Below are 14396 nucleotides of genomic sequence, written 5' to 3' on the forward strand. Positions count from 1 at the left end.
ATGTAGAGAAATGATGTTGGTTCCGATGCTGTTTTCTCAATAATTTTTAATGTAGTTTTACGTTACTCAGATTTAGGGTTGTACGGAAATAAACTCTGTTTATGAGCATCTCAAGGTGAGCAACAACTTTTGGCTACTATAAGAGCAGGCTGAGTACCTTTGAGTTGCCGCCGCCTACGAACGAGCCAGTAATCGCTAAGCACTGCTGCAAGTCCACGAGCGAGAGACGCGCGTGTAATGTGACACATGTTCGCCCTTGCTGGGGCTGGTGATGTGGGCTACCTGACGTGGGGGGGGGGGGGGGCAGAGGGAGAGACAGAGAGAGAGAGAGAGAGAGAGAGAGAGAGAGAGAGAGAGAGAGACAGAGAGCGGTCGCGGTGCGCGCGGAAGACGCCACGAGAGCATCCGCGGCACGGCACGCCCGCAGACAGCGGTACGGGTATTTATAGCGCCGTAAACATGAACGTGTGTCCGAGCGCCTACAACGCCGTTTACTCCACGGCCAAAGATAACATCAAGTGCACAAAGCCGGCCGCTCACGTCTCTGTCTCGCTCTCGCCAGCCTCAAAATCGCGGATTACGTTATTGGAGTCTGAGAAAGGTGAATCTTCATTTCGGAGAACGCCAGGCAAGAAGTAACATTAGGAGAGTATGTCACAGGCTGATGTAGATTTTAAAAATTAACCTTACCTGATTTCATTCTTTATTTTTACGACGGTCTGAGGATCTAACACGCCAGCGTCAGAGATCAGAACCATCGGTTATGTGACAATTAGTCGTCCAACATTTTCAGTAGACGTAACTTATCCAAACTGACATTTTATCACAATCGGTTGCTTAAAAAGCCTTATTACTGCAACCATTTTCAACTGCCACGTGTCATCATCACACAGAAAAGTTTTTCAGTCACAGTATTTGCTAGGATACATGTTAATCACTGTTCACTCTTAGAAAATGGCTCTGAGCTCTATGGGACTCAACTGCTATGGTCATTAGTCCCCTAGAACTTAGAACTACTTAAACCTAACTAACCTAAGGACATCACACACATCCATGCCCGAGGCAGGATTCGAACCTGCGACCGTAGCAGTCGCACGGTTCCGGACTGCGCGCCTAGAACCGCGAGACCACCGCGGCCGGCCACTCTTAGAAGACGCTCGGCGCGGTGGCTGACGGGAGAAGCTGTTTCGATAGCAAGGTGAAGACGATTTGTGGATTTGTCCCTTGGGACTCATACTCACATACACCAAAGTTAGCCTTCAGTTCTGTGTGCTAGTACACTGACATTGTTGTGGCCACATTGTTCCCGTGTTAACGGCGCCTTGTAATTACGTTCAATATGGACAACTTACACTTCCCTGAAAGTGAAATTAATAATACAGTTAGAGCAGAAGCAGTGAACACAGTTTCGTGTGCTAGCTAAGGTTGACTAGGTTAGATTCGCCGAGAAAGCTCTTGATACCGACAGAAACCAAGGCCATTCGACTTCAGTCGAAACTGCCACTCCCGACAGCCACTACGGCAAGTCTTCCTAGAGTGAACAGTTAACCGTAAACAAGGTATCAGAACCTGATGCATAAAATCTAAAATAAGTGATAGTTTTTGGCGCTCATTTCGAGTTTGCGCGTCACATGATGTATTTATCCTTGCAAATTAAGTGAATGAAAACTTACTGTGTCTTACTGAGAATGGGAACTAGTAGCAATAATAAAGAATTTTCATAATTGGAGATGATGCAATATAATTATCGATTAAGTCTCTCTATTTGTGTTACACCCTCTCTCTCTCTTTCTTTCCTTGTATTAACAATAGGCACATGTCGATGACCTGTGCAAGTTATGAATGTCACTGTATATTCGAAAAATACAAGCATTTGTATAAATTCTTGGGGAGGAAAAGATGCTTGGGACTTAAATACATGTCTGAAAGAAAGGACACTGTCTACGATCCACAGCCGTAAGAAATAATTCCAATTTAATTCACTGGTAGCGAATTCCTTGACATCGGCTGAGTTAGGTATAGATCGAATACCCAATAGTGAGTGGCATATGAAAATTTGTGCCGGACCCGGACTCGAGCCCCGATTTCTCAGTTTATAAACTTTCAATTTAACCATTTTATAAGGATAATGTTTCAATATACTCTCTATGAAGAATTAGAACAACGAAGACGTTGCGCTGATTCTTAAATCCAAAATAAGCCGGATATTCATCGTGGTTCGTTTACGTATTGAAATACTTCTCACTTTCTGCTTCGAGGAAGGCTTCAATTAATGCTTCTTGTATTTAAGCTGTAAGATAACAATGGCACCATACGCATGCCGTACTATATATTTGCGTAATCACAATACATGGATGAACTGAGAAGGACTATGGATAACGTCTGAACAGCCGATGATGTGGAGGTATCCAACCAAAAATTTCTGTACAGTTCTCCCATGGAACCTCCCTGAAGGAAAAAACCAAGAGTCGTATATCTTAATATACGCTTTGCAACTCGCTATGTTCCTTATGGCAAAGGACTTACTGCACGTCAACCTTCAGAAAAGGTTTCTGTAACCTTTAACGACTCCTTAACTGAAGATGAAAAACCATCCAGTTTGAGAGATGCAGACTTCTCTGAAAATACAGCCTTCTAGTTTCATAAGATAACAAGAGAGAAGCTCAACGAAATCATCAGAGACCTAGAACGTCCTGAAAATAAGTCCGATCCTTTGGGATCACATTTAAAATAGTGGAACTAACTACATGAAACTATCCACATTTGGCAACAGAACTAAAGAATTGGAGGCTGTGGCTAAGCCATGTCTCCGCAATATCCTTTCTTCCAGGAGTGCTAGTCCTGCAAATTTCGTTGGAGAGCTTCTGTGAAGTTTGGAAGGTAGGAGATAAGGTACTGGCGGAAATAAAGCTGTGAGGACGGGTCGTGAGTCGTGCTTGGGAAGCCCAGCCGGTAGAGCACTTTCCTGCAAAAGGCAAAGGTTCCGAGTTCGAATCTCGGCCCGTCAGACAGCTTCCTTCTTCCAGCAAGTTTCACTACTAATTTTGTAAACTTTTGGCGTGCCGCAGTGGTTAAAGTATACTGTGCATGGCAAAATTCCGCTATCCAAAACAGGCGCTGAGGTGACTAGGGGGGGCTACGGATTATGGATGTCATTCGAAGACTACCGGGATCAGTTTAACGTACTTCCTTGGCTGCCAAGTTCCCCGGAATTAAACTCAATCGAGAATCTGTGGGACCACCACGATCGGGCTGCTCGCGCCATGGGTTCTCAACCGAGAAACCTAGCGCTGCTGGCCACCGAACTGGTCAGCATGACTCCACACACCAGTTGGTGCCTTCAGAGCCTTACTGACCCTCGTCCTGCGCAAAGGCAGTTATTTAAGTTTTTACAGGCGGTCACATTAATGTGACTGGACAGTGCAGTCAGTACTTTCACACAATGTGCCTTCTACCCCCGTAATGTATGCTAACAATACAAAAGAAATACATCCAGATGTGAGACGTATCTCGATAGGAGTATACAATGGGAGATATTCTATGTTGTTAGGACTGCAGTCTGTCTACACCAAGTGTTTTTTTCATGGTGCGTGTGGGATAGCCGTGCTAGGGACAAATGTTATTTGCAGGGAAGTAGAACGAAGAGACAGTAATTAAATCCTGGAATGATAGTAAAGTAAAGTTGTGTGGCATGAATGACTGGGCGACCCCGAAGGGCAAGTTCATCTGCCTAAGTGGATAGGTATCCATATCTCCGCGCCCGCAGACACCTCTTCTTCGCAAAAGGTAAATGACTTAAAATTATATGAAAGGAGAAAAGGATAATTATCAGTTCCAGGGTCTGTTGCTATGTCATCACGGCTGAAAATATACGTGACAGTAGCTTCAGCTAGATTCTTAAAAGTGAGAGAAAATCCAAGCAGCTAAAATCGAAACTGTTCACTGCAGATACATCAAGAAAGGTTGTCATAGTCAGTACAACTAAAACAGGGCGAGAAAGTAATGGGGTGGGAAAATGCTGACTGTACGGACTAGAGAGGTAATTAGTTTAAACAGATATACAAAACATATACACAAAGAGTATAAAAACGCACGACAATGCGCACGGAGAAAGTGGCCTGAGGTCACTCGGGGCTCACGCCGACACGAGAGGTACTTCTCCCACGTCCACCCCTGACACCAAACATGAAGGGACATTAAATTTTGTTATAAAAACCGCTTTCCCCCAGGAAGTATAGCACTTTGGTAGCTACTAACTCATCTGTGTCTCTGAGGTAGACAGGTTCATTACTATCTCAGATCGGAGAGCAGGGCACACATTGTGAGAATATGGGCGATCGTGTGATGATTACCACAGCTGCCTTGAGGGAAGTCCTCTTGACGCAAAAGGAACTCGTGCGCAACTCTGGTGTGGCCGATATGCAATCACCACAGTGCGCCGGCATTTTCCGAGAGGCCTGGAGAGAAGTATGCCACGCCGTGATGGTCCCCTTGATTGCTCTCAGCTTGTTGAGGGTGGTCGTAGCTTGCCATGCTGTATCACAGTTTTCCGTAATCTGATGTCGCAGTTGCAATCGTAAGTTTGTGCCCGGTACTCCAAGTTCAAGTTTGACCTCTGTGGTTGCTTCCTTAGTTAATTTGTCAGCGAGTTCATTTCCCGAAATACCCACGTGACTCGGTGTCAAAATGAATGTTACTGTCGTTCCGGACTATTGAGGTCAACTAATAGTTCTTGAATGTTTGTGACCAAAAGCTCAGAACAAAGCACATGCTTTGTAAGCATAAGTAAGTTCTGGATAAAGCCCGAGTGTAGACAATACGTGATGGCACTAGTTGGTATCGTACGCCCTCTGTAGGTCAATGATAGATATTTATTCGTGAATCACTGACAGAACTGAGAAAAATTTCGCTTCTGCCATTATGTATAAAGATAGGGGCTATGAAGAATTTTGAGAAAATATTAAATGTAAATTGTTACTTGTCTACTGACAGGCAAAAAGTTTCACAGACACAGTTTCGAAAAATGAAATCAGGTGTGGCTGCCGGTACACAGGTCAAAAAACGGTTTGAATTAGTGTTACAGCGTAAGGAGGAAAAAAAGTGCCAATTTTTTCCAATGATTAACTCGTAAATTTTAAAGCAGACAATTTCAAATACGTTGCGTATGATTTCATGCCCTCGTATAAACAGCTGCTATGTAACATTTCACTAACAACGACGTTTTGCAATCACACACGAATTTCTTCCTGTCAAAGTGTGACGGTCCAACACATTATCATGGAAGGCACTTTCACCAGAACATTTAAGGTATAATGGGAAAGGAAGTGTTAACATAATACGTATTATTAATGGATGGTTACATGCCACAACCCTGCAATACAGTACCCGACGCAGCCGAAAAGGTAAAGCTCTTAAGATGTTTTATATTTTTAATTTTTTTTCGCTTTTTCTTGTGAGTTACATTAATAAATAAGAGAAATAATCAGGAAATTTTAGCTTCGTTTTCGGTTTCTGTGACTGAAAAGCTATGTAGATATCATATTCTATTCACCATAACATTCAACTTCTGAAACTTTGAAGAAACGTTTTATGAATTCCTACGACCGTCTTTGGTTACGATGCAGCGGTAGAGCTACTGTATCCGTTCAGTTGTCTTATACCTACCCATTAGCTTCTAGCTAGTGATAGAACTAGTAACAGTACGCTGAAAAACTGGTGAAACTTTTAAAGGTCAATCCGGCACCAAAGCAAGAGGGAATCTGTTACGTTATAAACGCACCTGCACTTGAATTAGCTTCACTAGGGGCCAATCATAAGGCCAGTCGAACTTTTCTATAGAACTTTTCTCTTATATCTATTAACTGCTGAATCCTATAATATACTCTTAATATTGGAAGTAGCGATTAACTTGGCTTAAAGAAACAGCCTTCTGCGTTGTGGCCAGCGTGGTTTCTAAGAACTAAATCACATGAGATCTTCTTCGGACGACTTACATTATTCCCGGGTTCGATTCCCGGCGGGGTCAGGGATTTTCTCTGCCTCGTGATGACTGGGTGTTGTGTGACGTCCTTAGTTTAATTGGGTTTAAGTAGTTCTAAGTTCTAGGGGACTGATGACAATAGATGTTAAGTCCCATAGTGCTCAGAGCCATTTGAACCATTTGAACTTACATTAAACGGAAACTAATTCGAGTCTGGCTTCCTTAAGTTCCAAATACCTTTCATTTCAGCACCGATATGGCGCCTGCTTACTAAAACCTGTTCATACTAGGTATGTAGCTGGTTTCCTTCCCGAAAAAGGAAAACCAGAAAGAAATAGTACAGCCATAGATATAATTTCGGTTATTCCTCAGGAAACTGCGGTTGCGTCATAACTATTCGCGCAAAACATAAAAACTGGGGGATTATTTCATAAGTCTCGTTTAGCCGGGGCCTACATGATACAATCGTAAACGGAACTTAAGGGTACGTCTCTCCCCTTCCTTCATTCCAGTGCGGTGAGCATAAAAGCAAACTCGATTGCATGGTTTGACAATGATACGAACGCACAATCATTTGCGCTAAATATCTCCGACGTTTTATATTTTATGTATATGATCATGGCATTTAGCAAGGCAACATCAAGAATGTTTTATCAGTGTGGCTAAGTAACGACATGCAACACAGATATTATAATGGAATAGCATCGGATTTTTCGTCGTGTCTAGAAACATTACCCTGCTGTTGTTCACAAGTTAAATCAATTGTGCTACTATTGATCCAGTCCGCTAACACGTAGTTTACCAGACATTTCAGAAGAATTAGAGTTTCGTAATACGAGGCTCACCGGCAACGGCAAAAAGAACAAAAAATAGGAATTAATTTGGCATCCGCAAAGAAACACAGACTCAAAGTAAGAAATGACATAATGCCGGCGAAAGAGTAGTTTGACGTGGTCACTTTCATGCAGGATAGTGAAAATGAGGTGAATGTTTCATGCCATAGTAAGAAGGCAAAGAACGCTTCCAGACACCTGATACCTCTCAACAAATAGTCATCACTGCAACAGTATAAGCTCCAAACATCTTATTAGAATATGAAAGTAATGCTGCGTGGAGACGAATCGTGGGATATTACCAAAGAACTGACACCAGACTACCTTCAGCAGTTGCTCGATGTTTATATCACAAACATAACACCTTATACGAAGCATTGGCAAATTACCGAACAGAGACCACTAGAAGAAAAGATCGAGAAAGAAAAAGGAAACTCAGTGACGGTATCCTGCACCCTCAGTCAACGATGAGTAGTGAAACACACAACACTGGAAGGTACAATGCAAGTCTCGTATTAAGTGGAGATCTATAGACTGGCAACTGACAGATGGGAACTACACCTGTCGCGTTGCAAAAGATGCACGCAGCAGATTGTAGTCGTGGCACTTCGGTAAGGTTCTTTATTTCACTGAGAATGCGAAGGCAGTGGTGACAGAAGTCGACAAACACAAAATTTGCTGCAAGAAATGGGATTTTTAAGTTATTCACAATTTACCTACAGCTGTTACTCTGCGATAATATTGTGCTGTCATCAATCTGAAGTATGCTTTGAACATCAGAGTACGTTACCAGGCAGGGTGCTTTGGAGACGCTGTCTTTGCCTTCTTTGGAGTGCTCAGTTCATCCCAGCGGTGTATAGGAGTTTCATATTTTAAAAGTGTAATACAAACCACACTGAAACTCAACGTATTTGATTACATGATGGGTATTCAGAAAGTTTTAATTAACATCTCGAAAACTAAATTAATGTATTACATTTTTGTTTGTTCGCAGTTGCATGTCAACCGCCCTGGTACGCATTGAAATGCCCATGCCACAGTACCGTAGCACGCCGCTAAATTAGCCAGAGCAAATTTAAGAAGTCTACTGATGGGTGGACCATTCCTTTGGCTCCTCTACGATATAACTAATAGTTTATGTGTATTCTCGAACAAAATCGGTAAGAAATACCGATGTTTCATGAATTGCTACAGAAAGGATCTTAGAGTCAATCGTAAATCATAGTCTGAACAGTTGTACTCATACTTTTACGTTTACCCTAAACATTCTATAATAATAACTTCCTGAACAGTTTAGGGACGCCATTGGAAAGTTACAGTGCTGGCCTTTTTGGTGTACAGACCTGTGTACGTATCAAGGGAGTGAGCAATCGCTTCACCTTCCTTAGTGATGACGTAGTGATAAGAACACTTGACATTACCTGCCTTTGAAATGATCACTCGCCGCAGCAGTTTGCACGGCTTACTCAACGCGATTTCTTCGATTTGGCACAAGAAAAGTTGTTAGCTTGGCCCCGGTGACGTCTGCGCGTGCACAAGGCTGTCTCTTATCCAGAGTCCGGCGTAAAAGTGGCGGGATTATGGCGACGTGGAAGTGTTCACACAGTTTGATGCTGGCACCGGCGTGTTCCGGAGCAGGCGCGGCGTACGGAGTTGCCCGAGAGATGGAGACTGGCCACCAGTTGCCACTGCCGGCGGCGCCACGCGTGACGTCACGGCTGTCCCCGTCCCACGGCACTTGTCGCTGCTAATTCGTGAATACCGGGAACGGGAATTAGGGGCCGTGCTCTGGCTGCGACACGGAGGTGTCAAGCGGCGGAGGTACCAGCTCGCTGCACGCACCGGTCTCCGAGTTTACGCCTCCCAGGATTCGAGTGCTAACAAGGTCGGTGTGGACCATCCAGATGGATGCACCAGGGGTCGAGATAGCCGCCGATATCTCTGTAACTACTGTGACAAGTTACTGATAGTGATATGTGCTGACAGTATAGACGCCATGAGGCAGCTCGAAAGAGCGAATTCTAGACCAGGAACCGAAAGCCACATGACTAGGTACAGCTTCGTCCCAGTTCAAAGTAGAGCACGTTTTTACCTTGCAATCCAACCTCGGAAAGCCATCGCGGAAAGCGCCTTCACCGGCAGGCGCAAGGCTACCTGTTAGCGTCAATAATTTTACTGACATTGAGAAGAAGAAAGGACTAACAGGGTTGCTGGAAAAGGTGATGGAACATGAAAGAAAACTTAAAAGTTGACTGAGCCGATAGCTCGCAAATTCCGGCAGGAGGGACAAGATGATGATGATGATGATGATGATGATGTTTGGCTTGTGGAGCGCTCAACTGCGCGGTCATCAGCACCCGTACAAAGTCCCAATTTTTACTCAGTCCAATTTGTTACACAGTCCAATCCAGCCACTGTCACGAATGACGACGACGACGACGACGACGATGATGATGATGATGATGATCATGAGGAGGAGGAGGGGGAGGAGGAGGAGGAGGAGGAGAAGGAAGAGGAGGGACACGATGCTGGGTGTACTGGGATTGAAGCATCTACCTCAAAGAAGGAGAAGTAAAGTTCACCCAATAAATATTCCACTGATAGTGTGGATAAATTTGTTACTAGGCAACAATCTCTGCGATATTATAAACAATACAAACAAATACCACCGCGCAGTGTACCCGTGGTCTAGGGCGCCTTGTAACGGTTCGCGCGGCTCGCCCCGTCGGAGGTTCAATTCCTCCACCAGGCATGGCTGTGTGTGTGTGTGTGTGTGTTGTTCTTAGCGTAAGTTAGTTTAAGTTAGATTACATAGAGTGTAAGCCTAGGGACCGATGACCGATGACCTCAGCAATTTGGTCCCATGAAACATTACCACAAATTTCCCAGACAAATACCAACTATGCGAAAACCTCACAGCTTTGTAACGAGTGACCTGCAGTTTATCAATGAGATGAATAAAACTGGGTATCACTGTTTCCTTCAAGACAGGTAGTAGCACTCACATGCTAACCTGCTGTCCCTGGATCGTGAAGGCGCCGGGCTTCCTCTCCTAGCGGGTGTTTCATTGCCTCACTGATAGTTTAATTTAAAGAAAAAGCGAGAGTGGGAAAGCCATAAAACAATGATAGCCACTAAATGCGTAGAAAAACAAATGCAATTTAGCCCGTCATAGTGTTTTACAGAAAGCACCCACAATTATGGATGACTTGACGAGATGCCGCCTTGTTGTAGGATAAGGAATGGAAAAAAAACCAGCGAGAAATATAAACGAGAATAGGTCGAGTTCCTTGAGAAAGTGAGGAATGTTTAACAGAGGCAGAGGCCGAACGACACGACTTACCACATTGCGATCAGTGGAATAGCAATGTCATATTCTCGCGTTGAGAACAGGGTAATCGCACGATAACAAACACCGTAGTTGCTGTGCGTTTCCTAACGAGAAACATGCTGACAAAAGTGGAAGGTCTTAAATACAAGGCAACGCTTGCGTACCAAAATGGCAATAACTGCCACACTCCTACAATACGTGATGTAAACTCATCCAAGATCAGCAACTGAATGCGTTGGAGAGTGACTCTCCGTGCTATTTGTAAACTCGGATGCCGCATCGTAGTGTGCAAACGCAGGTAACAAATAGGTTCCCGCAAAAAACAAGGCAGAGGAGGAAACAAACCGTTGGTACACCTGTTTGGGCTCGAATTCCCCGAAGGAGGGAAAGGGAGACACCGGTATGCCTTCGCATGTAATGGCCTGGAACTTTTAAGGAATCTCGCCATTTTGAGCCTTTCTATATTAAACAAATGGAGAATGTGGAATTTACTTCTCCTCATACATTCGACGGTTCTCCGTATAGGCAATCCGTCGGTAGTATTCGTTGAGCCGGCCGGCGTGGCCGAGCGGTTAAAGGCGCTACAGTCTGGAACCGCGTGACCGCTACGGTCGCAGGTTCGAATCCTGCCTCGGGCATGGATGTGTGTGATGTCCTTAGGTTAGTTAGGTTTAAGTAGTTCTAAGTTCTAGGGGACTGATGACCACAGCAGTTAAGTCCCATAGTGCTCAGAGCCATTGGAACTATTTTGAGTATTCGTTGGCCATGGAAAATTAATGTAACTGCATAAATTAGATCGGGTAAGTTTTAAGACTTTTTAGTGAATGATTCGTCCAGTCAGAGATTATTATCAATAAGTTCGGAATTTTGTAGGTAACTGCAATTTGTTACCGGAATTACAAAATTAATTTTATTTCGCCCTCTTTCTCTGTGAAGCACAGCCATTGTGGTCGCTCTAAGCGCGGTGTATACCCTCAAAAATACTCCGCGTTAAAGTTTTACGAACAACAAAAATAATGATATTTTTGCGAAATCGTCACAGCTTTTGTCATACACAACTAGACTTCAATCAACAAAATTAAAAAAAAATATTTGTTCTTTTTATTTGTTTGTGTATTAGATTCAGTTTTAAAAGATTCCAGAGTAAACGAATCATCATGTGCAAATGAGACGACATATTTTCAAAAATAAACGTAGATTAATGCACATTGCACTGTGAATTAATTTGTCGTAGTAATAATGTTTCAGGAGTATTGCCAAATAAAAGTGACAGTGTTAAATTGTTGGATTTGCGGAGCACTGCAGTACAGAACTGTAGCGTGTGGCAGCGCTCCATTTGTAAGAATACTGTGTTGCAACCTCCCATCTCTGTTTTTCGCGCCGTGAACAATACAGTGCTGATCGCGCGTGAACAATACGGTGCTGCCACCTTGGCCAGTTCCTCAGTTCACTAACATTGTGACTTTCCTCTCCGCGGCTTTCTAGGACGAGAGTACAAAATAATGCATCATCCGATCAGGATTTTAATGTGGAGAATAATCTTTGATGTTATTTTTAATGTGGCGATTGAAAGAGTTGCAGCATACGCTTAATTTCTTGTCACTGACTCAGTGAGAGGCAGCTGGTGGCTTGTTTGCGAAAAACGTGTCCGGTCCGCCGGCAGGCGCACAACAGATCCATTCTTACGGAAGTTAAATGCAACTTAGCTTTCCGGAAGTTTCCTATAGGATGCTCAGCGTCTGTGCAGAAACTCTGACTTGGTCACCATTGTATACCTGATTTACACACTGCAAAAATACCTGCAGTTGAAACAGAAGTCGCTAATGTGAAAAATAAAACAGCTGAGTGAGAGAACAGCCTTTGTTCTCCACACAAAGTAAGTGTTAGAAGACTTTCATGTCTGTTGAAACTCTTCTGAACGTCATATTGTAAATAATTGATCAGGAGGCAGCACGAAACAAAAAGTGTAATTGGCAGATGAGGGCGTAGAACAATGAGTAGATTACTTAAGCAAAAAGCCAACCAGTTGGTTTCTAAGTTAGACAGGACGACAGCATACTTGACCAACGCGGACAGTAGAATGTAGAAGAACGTGGACCTGTCTCCTCGCTCAGAGGAGTGATTATGATTTCGGAGACATCATGATTCACGAGGAACCTTCTATGTCAAATACTATTATGGTGACTGTCAGTCATGGAATGCAGACTCGAAATACTTCCGAGGCACCCTGCCTGAGCTAGAAACAGAGGCGGGGTAAACGATACACGTAGTGTGAATTTTCTGCCATTTTCATGTGTAAGGCAAGTTATTTCGAGTAAAAAAATGAGAAGGGCTCTTGAAGCAGATACTTTTTGTGTAATTAAAAATCGAGCCTAAGTGGAAAAATGTCGTCTTCAATCAACCAGTTTATGGCTTTGGTGTACACACACACACACACACACACACACGGAGAGAGAGAGAGAGAGAGAGAGAGAGAGAGAGAGAGAGAGAGAGAGAGAGAGAGAGAGAGTTGGTGGGGGGGAGATTTTTGAAAGAAGGGAGAGACAGAGAGAGAGGGGCGGGAGATTTTTGAAAAAAAACAGAGAGAGAGAGGGAGAGGGATATTTTTGAAAAAAAAAACCTTAAATATCAAGGGGGTTGAAGAAGATGACAATTCTGAGATTTTGTCTTGTATTTGGAGTTTGCAAATTGATGTCGACTGTTCACGATGGAGAATTTGAAACTATGCCAATGTGCACGGGCTGTTGAGTCATTACAGTGACTACTGAATGCGTCGTGATAGGATTTATGAACGGGTCCTACGTTACAAAAACACACAAGCGACCATGTGTGTTGGACACGCCTTAGCTCCAAAGGCCAATTACGTCAACAATCTAAAAAACTAGTCGTGGATCATTGCAAGGGTAAGGCAAAACTCATGAACGGTCGCAGCATCCAAAGGAAGTAAACGAATGGCGACCGGTTTCAAAATGTTTACGAGATTAACACTACAAACCTAAATGGCAGGAGAACAGTCAGTGCCGTCCATGAGAGGCGGTAACTTCCTTACCAATACTGATTGACATTAGTGATGTTTTAATGCAGCTTCGTAACTCAAAACAAGGCTCTTACTTAGTAGGTTTGCAGCCGCTGGAAGTACGAGTTCCGAGTGGACAGCCATTGTGGTAGGCGACGTCAGTGTTGTCCATAGTGAAACTTTTTATTACTACTGAGATATAGTTGATGCTTCCTCGGATAAATATCAAATATTGATTTCAGCGCTGATATAGAACCGTTTAAATGAACCACTGAAAACGATATAGAGCGAAGACATGAAATAGTATGAACTCGAAAACTAATATCTATCGAGTGGAGTAGGCAATGAGTCCAACACCAATGGTGCCAGTAACTAGTTCTCTCTATCACCTTGACCAGATAACGTCATTGTATTTGCGGTAATACGCCAGCACAATAAATCCTTTGGTCTCGTACACAACTTATAGCGTACATGCACCGAGAGGCAAATCAAAATACATTCCAAACCGAGTGGTAAACGGAAACTACCACACGGTCCAAATATGCCAGTTATGTCGATATTAGAAACTCAGTTAGCTCATTCCTAACACTGACCACAGTACAGATCACGAAGTTGTCATATGTCACAATGGTTGTCGAGAACGGCTCAAAAAAGGCACAAAGAACCGAAATTCAGATGAAGCTCCCACAATTCGCAGCTCCATACTGATCACTGACTTCAGAATATGGATTATCTCCAACGAAGATCCAACGTGGCTACCACACCATCAATAGTAACAGCCGCATTGAGGGATACTGTAAATAAAATAGATTCGAAGAGTAGTGTTTTCCAAACCTTTGAGGTCATTTGTATTCGCTTGGTCAGGCAATATGTCAAGAAGTACAGATGCATCGGCTTTTAGGGTGAAGAGCGTAGACTGATAGTTTGAAGCAGATGGCGATCCAGACGTATACCGAAACCGAGTGCAAATTTATCATCCATTGCTTTGTCCGCCTCTCGTGGGCTTACGGTAGCCTTCTCGCTTCCCGCGCACCGTGTCCCTGGTTCGATTCCCCGCGGAGTCAGGGATTTTCTCTGGCTCGAGATGACTGCGTGTTGTGTGTCTTTCATCATCATTTCATCCTCATTCACTCGCAAGTCACCGTAGTGGCGTTAAAGAACTTGTGGAGCGGCAGCCGAATCGCCCCGCGATTGGTCTCTCGGCCGCCAATGCCATACGCTCTTAAATCCATTGCT

At 43.6% G+C, this 14396-nt stretch overlaps 1 protein-coding gene across 5 annotated transcripts in view; it reads right to left on the reverse strand.

The window, feature by feature from the left end:
- The window catches only part of LOC126278064 (eyes absent homolog 2), a 1079207-nt gene that overhangs the window by 233463 nt on the left and 831348 nt on the right, over positions 1 to 14396 (reverse strand). The window contains exon 1 of one of the 5 annotated variants that reach the window (XM_049977889.1): positions 8235 to 8461. The exons of the other annotated variants lie outside the window; for them this stretch is intronic. The gene's annotated coding sequence lies outside the window, so the exon portion shown is untranslated. Of the gene's footprint in view, positions 1 to 8234; positions 8462 to 14396 lie in introns of those variants that run through there. 5 annotated transcript variants of the gene reach the window in all.

Source organism: Schistocerca gregaria, chromosome 6, assembly GCF_023897955.1.
Source record: "Schistocerca gregaria isolate iqSchGreg1 chromosome 6, iqSchGreg1.2, whole genome shotgun sequence".
In the NCBI taxonomy this organism is placed as follows: domain Eukaryota; kingdom Metazoa; phylum Arthropoda; class Insecta; order Orthoptera; family Acrididae; genus Schistocerca; species Schistocerca gregaria.